The sequence below is a fragment of the Lactuca sativa genome, chromosome 2 (genome assembly GCF_002870075.4).
Source record: "Lactuca sativa cultivar Salinas chromosome 2, Lsat_Salinas_v11, whole genome shotgun sequence".
Lineage (NCBI taxonomy): Eukaryota > Viridiplantae > Streptophyta > Magnoliopsida > Asterales > Asteraceae > Lactuca > Lactuca sativa.
Genome location: NC_056624.2, coordinates 93,759,838 through 93,770,655, shown reverse-complemented (window position 1 = coordinate 93,770,655; position 10,818 = coordinate 93,759,838).

Here is a 10,818-nt window from a genome sequence, read left to right as displayed (position 1 = left end):
CATAATTTTTCCAATACTTGAAAGTTCTCATTCATCATGCTATACACCTTGCATGATTCCAAGTTCCGGTCCAATTGAATCTTGGGTGATGAGAATCTTTCCTTATTTGGTAAATTTAGACATTGCCACACATGAAAGAATCGATTTCAAATTTCCACTCTTGCTATAAATGGAATCATATAAGCAACAATTTTTCCTCAAATGTCATTGTAAGGATATTTTAAAATAAATAAAATCCTCATTTTTCCTTTTATTTTAAAAACTTTGCGGAAAAAGTATCCTTACAATGCAAAAGAGCATGAAAACTTGTTGTTATTTATTCCTAAGCAATAGCTCATATCTCCTAAGAAGTAGCTCAAGAATCCAATCTTCAAACTATGCGATAGAAATCCATCTACGCGATCAGATTCAGTGTATTCTTTCTTTAAGTTTATTTACTTTTCTTTGATTCTTAAAACATCAACTAATGCCCCTTTCTTTGGCAATATAAACATATGGACCCTTTGGTAATGGTACACGGGACTATGGCAGACTCATCTTTTCTCTTTACCATTTGGTCAACCCAGTTGACTATGGCCGATCCCTTTCCATTGGGAAGAGAGACTTTTACTGGATATCCAATGTCATCATTGTCAATGTCCATAAAGTTTTAGGAAGTTGATCTTAGCAAATAGATAAGATCATTAAGGGTCTTGTCATAGTCTGGTTCATAGGAGTCCCGAAGGAGCTCACTATGTGACTTAGAAAGTGATTGAACCACCAACTTTCTCAAGACTTTGACACCCAACTCTCCCAGCTTGTCAATATGTGACTACATCTCCAAGATGTGATCACACCTAGACCTTGAACTTGCCAATAGGGCTTGAGTGACCTTGAACTTGTGGGTTAGGGAGAATAATTGGTGGAGGTGAAAGAAGTATGATTTCCAAAGGACATCATCTTCATTTAGGAAAGCTTGTTTCAAGAGATTTGGGAAGATCACAGATGTCTAAACCAGACAACTTTTGGGAGATATTCAAGATAGTTGATCTATAGTCCTTAATATGACACCCAATATGAAATATTAAGGCTAGGACCCAACAAACTATTTTATAACTTAGAAGAGGGATGCCGTAATCCATGCTATAAAATATTTGAAGGTAGGTGAATGACGATTCACCAATTTCCACCAAGATAAATGAAATGTATTATTAGGTTTTAATTGGATTTGAAACTCCTAAATCTTTTTAGATTCATTGAGCTGTTCAATGGCATGTTTCAATCTCGAGTGTGCCATTTAGGTTTTGTGACTGGGATGCCGAGGATCACAAAACAAGGTGTGAAGTAACCATGCAAATTACTTGGTACCCTTAAGTGTTTACCCCTCAATCGATGTGCCGGTTAACTACACACGCTCCATCGATACTATGATAAACATTAAGTTACCCTTTGCCTACCTTGTTAAATACGAGTTAGTGTGCCGGTTAACCACACACGCTCCACTAACCGACTTAAACAAAGTGCAAAGTGTAATTTCATTGATTAGCACCTTATTCACTTTTTCCTAAGTAACTAAGATTGGGTATTTATAAAAGGTTTAGTTACTTAGTATTTATCATTAATACTTTTAATGAAGGGAGAATTATATTCCTATTAAACCCGTTCGGCTAACGACCCTCCACCGGTCAAGGAAGCAGTGGGTGAGAGTGGACACCCATTAAATTGCCATTTTATAGGCAGTAACCTTATACCCCCCTCATAGACCAACTTCATGAATGAGGCCTACTAACGGTAAGACTAACTTTACTCTTATACATATATATATTATTGACTTATAATATTATAAAGTATAAGGGTTGAATTTTAACTATTAAAATTCTAAGTGCTAATCTTGGAATTAAAGTATTCATAAGTGAAAACTTTTCAAATTCCAAAACTTGAGGGCAAGTTTTGAAATTATTCAAAACAAATTAATTCCATAACTTATGTGTTTAAAGTAGTTTTAATCCAAAAACTCTTCAAGTTCCATAACTTGAGGACAAGTCATGGAAGACTTTAAACTAATAAAAGAATTAACTTTTCTTTATTTTATAACTTATGGAATTAATTAAGGTTACATCTTTTTATTTATTTATTATTTAATGAAGAGACTCTTGGTCCTCCATAACTTGAGGACAAGTTATGGAGTCATAAAACCATTTAATTAGAACTAGACTCTTCATTTTGTAACCTTTGCCAACTTTTATGAGTTTTATGAAACTTAAATGTGACTTTTCATATAACTTGAGGACAAGTTACAAGAACACATTTTAGAATCAACTCTTAGATTAATTTGGATTGAAAACAACTATTTTACTCAACTTTTATATTAATCTAAGCAACTCATAAGAACAAGATAATTCAAATCAAACTTTTTCAAGTAATTAGTCTAAACCTTAAACTAATACAAAACATGAATCTATTGACAATTATCTTTGAAATTGGATTAGCATGAACATTACCACATCAAAAACAAGTTTATAAGTCCAAAAACATCTTAGGGTAATGTTCCTAGTCCAATTCTAGCCAAAAAAGTCGAATTTATGCTGTTTGGAGGTCCAACTCGGTGAGTTAGATTAATGTCTAAGTCCATAACTATAATTGGTAAGACTTGACCAGACCCGGCATGTTCCATTTGGGTTGCATGGCATCATGCACTTGGATAGACTATAATGAGAGAAATAACACTTAAGGTTGATTAATATATTATGAGTTCTAATATATTAATAGGATTATTTAATTAGTATTGATCAAGAATTAATCTAGAATTAATTAAGTGATCAAAAGAAGACTAATTAAATATATGGGTTGATTGTGTAAATCATCCATACTTGTATAGTGGGCTAATGCTCCATGATTAATCAAGTTTGGCTAAAACCCAAAGGATGCTCCATGGAGGTTACATAACCAATGGGTCATGGAAATCTGTTGGGTTTTGAGCATTCTAACACTCCTAAGTGTACATGCAACCATAAATACCTTGGATCTATGTTTTCTCTATTATACATACAAATATGAACATCCAAGGTATTATCCTAATCTAGCATACAAAACAATGAATATAATAAGATAAAATACATACCTCTTTCATGTGGAAAGTCTTCATGAAGCTTGAGTGCCAAGTGCCTCAAGTGTGACATCTCAAATGGTTCACACAACACCAAATACACTTGGAATAACTTGAGAGAAACTTGAACACTCCTAAAATCGGCTAGCCCTTTATTACTATTCATAGTGGCCGATTTATCCCAAAGAATATGATATTATATAGTTGTTACAATTAGGGTAAACCCTAATTGTCATGGCCTTCCATTTCCTTGGATCCATGGATTCAAATACACCATGGAGCATCCATGAACCATCCTATGGGTTTTAGCCCAACTTGATTATCCATGGAGCATTAGCCCACTATACAAGTATGGATGATTTACACAATCAATACTAATTATATAATCCAATTAATATATTAGAACTTATAATTTATTAATCAACCTTAAGTGTTATTTCTCTCATTATAGTCTATCCAAGTGCATGATGCCATGCAACCCAAATGGAGCATGTCGGGTCGAGTCAAGTCTTACCAATTATAGTCATGGACTTAGACATTAATCCAACAGTCTCCCACTTGGATAAGTCTAAAAATATTACTGCAAGTATGACTTCAAGAATTGACTGGCAATTATAGCTCTCAAAAGCTTCCGTCGAACTCTGACCTTGCTGATGAACTCTGACCTTTGTCAATGACTTGTCCACTAGATAAGTGATCATATATTCCTCCATTCTAGATATCATATGGACTGAGACATGGATTATAATCATTCTCTATGTCCATTTGTTGTTTCTTGATTTCCGATTTATGATGACTGACTAATTGAACAAATCAAATCAGTCCTGGCTTGGCCGAGCACTTCCATTTGTCATAATCAAATCATCAAGGGGCCCACAGATATCGCTTTTATCCTGAAGGTAAAAGGAATGGATAAACTTCGACTCATATGGCTTTTTCTACTACTTGTTGAATCATACACAAAGGCACGTTTTATAACACCGAGTTACTGAGTGCGTTTTCGTTCAATCAATGTACAACCAACTCATAGTAACAACTCATATCTCTAGGTTTGAAGAATATAAGATATTATCGTCTCATGATCACTCGTGATGAAATCCATGAAGTGATTCCAATGAGCGCGGGTTGAATCCAATACGTAGAACTTATGAGCACTCATGAGTGTGGTAGCCCTTTGTCCAACATCTTAGACCTCTACAAGCCAACCCACGACAATCTTAATTCATATCTACTTCCAACATATGACCGACTGTGGATGGTTTGAATAACTTAGTCATCCAGAACAATGAGCTAGTTATTCTGGAAGTTAAAACATGCAAAGTGAAACAAAATAATAATCAAATCCAATATGGTCTTAGAACTTATGAATATAAATAAAACACCTTTTATTTATCAACATATGATTACACATTATTCATTTTATACTGTTTCAACTATCAACTTTATTCTTGAATTTAAAACAATAGTTGTCCCATGCTCCAAGCATGTACACTATGTTTTCTAAACACAGTCATGCCATACACCAAGTATGCATACTATGTTTGTCTATGATCTTTACTTTGTGAAATAGATCAATTGAACATAACTCCAATGATCCTCTTTTCACAGTCCCAAATCCTTACTGCAAATGCAAGAATTCCAAATTCCTGCCATTTACTGTAATCTGTCAGATTCTAAACTTATATGCATTGATCCTCTTGTAATGATTATGCACAAAGTCAGAAAGACTTGACAACAACCATTACAGAGCATTCCAAAGAAGATCAGCTCCTTGGAAACATCCTTCTTGCATTAAGTTTCCTAATCTTAAACAGATTGAATAATTTTGAAACATTTCTAGATTCCATTTTGACTATCACTTCTGAGCAAGAGTTGCCTCCTTACAAATTATGTCAATATGGTCCTTCCAGACTTATCAATATACTTCCAACTATCCTTGAGCAACCAATCTTTGGTAAACTTTAGATTGTCCTCGACAATTGTTTAATCCTTTTAGTCATATCCAATTCTAGACCTTTTCCCTTCTTAATGCCCCAAGCATTTGGAAAATTTTAGAAAGGATGGATATAGTACATGCAATCGATCCTATATCCGAAGCATATGGGACACGATTCATGATGTCTCACATAAAGACTAAACCAGTCTTTTGCTATAACATTTCCATTTCAATTTGCCAAGTTCTCATAATTCAGATTATGAAAAGGGATGTCGTAATCATCATCGAATTTTAGAATGCAAATAATGGACCCATATATAGAATTTCCTTATGTTGAGCCATTCCAACATGAAATTCATATATATCCTTGACTAAATACGATTAAAACATCAATCTAAGCTTTTAGATTTGAAATGAAGTATAATTTCCTCTCCCTTAATTATAGCAAAACAACTTTTTCCCAATTGAAATCTTTTGTTTTCTATAATTAACATTGCTAACTTGCAATACTTATCATAATTAGCATGCTCCCACTAACATGATGATTATTAGCATAACAATTATGCTCCCACTAGCTTTGACATGTACTCAGAAATCAGTTGGACTTCTAGAAATCAATACTTCATTGACTTTTTTACCAAAGTTCAGATTTCTGATACTAGATTGTTTTGATAAAACTTTATCAAAATCATACACCTTCCCTTAGATAGCACACTTGTGTATCTAAACAATTATGAAGAGGGACGCCATAATCATAATGGTTAGACCTTTTTGCCCCTTCTCACAAGTCCAGGTTAGTGTGCCGGTAAACCACACACGCTCCACTAATGACTTTGAGAATGCAAATATCACAATTGCTATCTAGCTAAAATCTACTTAGTGAAAGTGTTTCCTCACCATCATTTTCATGAATAGGAGAGAAACCTTATGACACTTAGATTTGCTGGTGTATGTGTTCTTATCCATGTGAATTGTCATAATCATAGTCACAAGACAAGGATGATGTGACATCCCCTAATTTCTCGGCCAGAAAAGACCGATTTAATTTATGTTTTTTAAAATAAAATCAGATAAATCTTTTTAAAAGATGTTGCGGAATTGGTCCCCAAACAACATATGATAAAAGTTTATCAAAATCCTTCATTAAGAAGGTATATATTTTCCATATATATCAAAACCTCGGGATGTCATGTTCCGATATAGATCAAAAGCATAAACAAGACATTATAAGCCTTTCAACAGTTATTTACAACTACTGGCTTATAATCCAAAAATCTATCGTCGTCCTCCGACTATGCTCGGGGTCCACTACCTGTAATCATAAAAACTGAGTGGGTCAGGCTTGGGAGCCTTGTGAGCATATAGGGTTTTCAACCCACAATAATATACTTATTAAGTTCACCAATCAACATTAACCCTGATTACCCATTCCCGTTGTCCTCACTTTACGTCCCTAAACACCTATCACAAGGGACCTAGCCTAAGGATTATCATCGGGATGGACACTACTGCTAAGGGGTTTCCTCAGGCATACATGTCCTTAAGGCAACCATGAAGGGGATGGAGTACGACAATGGACATTTAATTCATCAACACCTACAAGTTGCGAACTTGCTAGTGTTCCACTGGACTATCTAGAAAGTCCGTGGTCGTCCTCTATACTCCGCTAGATGACTACAACAGCAGCAACAACAACAACAACAACAACAACAACAACATCGAGGCCTCTCACCTTCTTAACACACATCAACTATTTCATCTACGCATGTTCTACCCAACATATTTTGTAGATAAAAGGCATATACAGTTTAAAACTTGTATAAAACATCAATTCAACAATCACCTCAATTAAACAATTAATATATTTACACATAACATGTATTTCAAGGTAAATACTTCATATTTATGTGTAAATTGAAAGTAACTACACACTCACATATTTTGATGAAAATCGGGCAACAATTCGTTTCCTAAAATGATCGTTTCTAATAAAACCGGGAGTTTTATTGAGAAACCGAGCTCTGCAAAAGTCGGGCTTCGAAACCGAAAAGATAAATTTTTCGGGCTTCTCGGGCACTTCGTGGAGTATTCCGAGATTTACAATCGATATCGGGGCTTTGCAGGATGTTAAGATGAAGAAAATATGGGTTTAGGGGTTAAATATGGCAAAATTTCAAAGTTACCCGGGAGGTCTCGCACCCTTCTATTTATAGGGGCGAGGCTTCTGATCGGATGGTCAGGAGGAAGACACGCGTCGCAGATCCGAAGCTTGCAGAGGAGGTGGCTCGCACGTGGCTACGCATGGCTCGCACATGGGTCGCACCTGCGAGGGCTTGCTAGTAGCTTCTAAGTGGACCGGAGTCTAGTGGTGCACATGCAAGGTTCGGAACTAGGCTATGCGAGGCTCGGAGCTAGGCTATGCGAGGCTCGGAACACGCGGCATGCATTGCAAGGCTCGGAGCTAGGCTGCACACGCCTCGCTCCTCGGATGTGCCACGGCTTCGGATGACTCAGCAGCTCGGTGACTCAACAGGTTGGTGACTCAGCAGCCTGGTGACTCTGCAGGACACGTGGCACTTTTTCAGCGAGGGTGACATGGCAACTCGTGACTATGCAAATTTTCTCGATTTTCGCGCTAAAACTTCTATAATCCATAACTGTCGCATACGAGCTCCATTTTTGACGTTCTTTATATGCACGCGTAGCTAAAATTACACTCTACAACTTCCGTTTAGACTTTGTCGGCTAATTTTGATTTAAATTTTATATTATTATTTTTAACAGACCGGGACAGGAAATCCGTTAAAATTCATAACTTCTTTATCCGACGTCCGTTTTCATCAAACTTTTTACCGTTGTGCTCCTAATGACGAGACCTTCAATTCTCGTTTAGGTTGTGTCGGCTAAAAATCGCTCGATCTAAAATTCGAGTTTTTAGCTGTCTACTGCTAAGCTGAAACTTCGAAAAATCATAATTTCCTCATACGAAGTCAGATTTGGGCGTTCTTTTTATCAAAATTCTCGGTTTAACAAATACTACGACTTTCATTTAGATTACTAAGGCTAAAAAGTAGTTTATCGAAAACTCACGTTTTACGACATTCAGCACCGTGTCGGTTTTGTCGCGAAACTTCGACAGGTCATAACTTCTTCGTTATAACTCGGATTTCGGTATTCTTTATATCCCTGAAATCCTTGTTTCGACCACTACAACTTTATGTAAAGATATTGGGATTATCTCACACTTTAATTTTGACGCTTATTTTTATTCTTAATTAATTAAGCCCTAATAATTAAGCATAAAACACATAATTCACATAATATTCACATAATTTCTTTTCATTTCTTCAAAATGAGTTACAAAGGTTAACCTAGACTATCAACTCAATATAAATGCCTAGGCTAGAAACACGAGTGTTACAGATGATGACAAATACAAACTCATATGGATTGAACTCAATCTTAATTTCTTGCCACCTGGCAGCTCAAGGGCCTGCCATTGCTTCCAAGCTGTTGTGCAATCAATTGAGAACTCTAAGAACTTATATGCAAAGCCAACTTTAACTAGAATGGGCACAAAATATGTCAACATGATAGGTTATAAACCTCAAGTCGTGTGCTAGTGAAGAACTTCAGGTTTTATTCTTGATTAGTTCTTGAGACTTTCAAGACCTTTAAGACTCCCACTATACTCTTGACCTATAAGACTTCCTTGTCAAATATTCAAGTGATAGTATGGATTCTAATCAAGACAAACACTTCAAAAAATTGGCTTAAGCTGGTCTTTGTTTTATCCAAAACATCACAACTTACCAATTTCAAATGTACAAGAGTAGAAAACTTTTACTCTTACATTTGATAAGTGTTTTAAAACCTTCTTTAAGAGATGTCACTCAAGTTCAATATTAGAGTATAACTCTAAGAATTGTTTTTGGAACGAAGTATGACTCATCTCCTTGATTTAACCATTTCAACAATTCAAGTTCCTCTTCTTAGTCATAAGAATGCACTAAGATTTCTTTAGAGAACTAATTTTGATATGGTTTCTTAATCATTAAGATAATCACAAAAAATTGATACTAAAGCACTCTCCCATCTTTTCAGATTTGAGAAACTTTTATCTTTCTGCCTAATTTGATTCTTCTTATTCGCTTTGCCATACATTAAAACCTTTTCCAATGTCTCAGAATTATACTTAAACCTGTAAGTATAACCATACTTACTGAACTTAAGTAAATCATGACGAATAGTCTTATCGATCTTTTTTGGTGGATTTATCAGTGCACAAGACTATGTACTCGATACCTTAGTCCGTTACTTGACTCACACATCCATGTGAACAAGTAGTTAGTCTTAATTTTTCCAATGCTCGAAAGTTCTCATTCATCATGCTATACAACTTGCATGATTCCAAGTTTCGGTCCAATTGAACTTTGGGTGATGAGAATCTTTCCTTATTTGGTAAATTTAGACATTACCACAAATGAAAGAGTCAATTTCATATTTCCACTCTTGCTATTAATGGAATCATATAAGCAACAATTTTTCCTCAAATGCCATTGTAAGGATATTTTAAAATAAATAAAATCATCATTTTTCCTTTTATTTTAAAAACTTTGCGGAAAAACTATCCTTACAATCCATACAAAAACTTGTTGTTATCTATTCCAAAGAAATATATCATAACTCCTAAGAAGTAGCTCAAGAGTCCGATCTTCAAACTATGCGATCGAAATCCATCTACGCGATCAGATACAGCATATTCTTTCTTTAAGTTTCTTTACCTTTCTTTGATTCTTAAAACGTCAACATATGACCCAGTCACATCATGTATCAAGAATCTCAGAATAGAAACATAGCAGAGTTAGACAGTGGATTTTACCTGAAGTAGAGTCAAACATCCTTAGGTAAAATTAGGCAGCTTCACAACTAATGCTCCTTCCTTTGGCAATGGACCCTTGATAATGAGACTATCTCAGACTTAGCCTCTCTCTTTACCATTTTCTCAACCGAGCTGACTATGGCCGATCCCATGTCATTATTTTCAATGTCCATAAAGTTTTAGGAAGTTGATCTTAGCAAATAGATAAGATCATTAAGGTTCTTGTCATAGTCTGGTTCATAGGAGTCCCAAAGGAGCTCACTATGTGACTTAGAAAGTGATTGAACCACCAACTTTATCAAGACTTTGACACCCAACTCTCCCGGCTTGTCAATATGTGACAAAATCTCCAAGATATGACCACACATAGACCTTTACTTGCCAATAGGGCTTGAGTGACCTTAAACTTTTCAAGAACTTGTAGGTTAGGGAGAATAATTGCAGGAGGTGAAAGAAGTATGATTTCCATGGGACATCATCTTCATTTAGGAAAGCTTGTTTCAAGAGATTTGGGAAGATCATAAATGTCTAAACCAAATATCTTTTGGGAGATATTCAAGATAGTTGATCTTAACTCCTTAATATGACACCCAATATGAAATATTAAGGCTAGGACCCAACAAATAATTTTATAACTTAGAAGAGGGATGCCGTAATCCAAGCTATAAAATATTTTGAAGGTAGGTGAATGACGATTCACCAATTTCCACCAAGATAAACAAAATGTATTATTAGGTTTTAATTGGATTTGAAACTCCTAGATCTTTTGAGATTCATTGAACTTTTCAATGGCATGTTTCAATCTCGAGTGTGCCCTTCAGGTTTTGTGACTGGGATGCCGAGGATCACAAAACAAGGTGTGAAGTAACCATGCAAATTACTAGGTACTCTTAAGTGTTTACCCCTCAATCGATG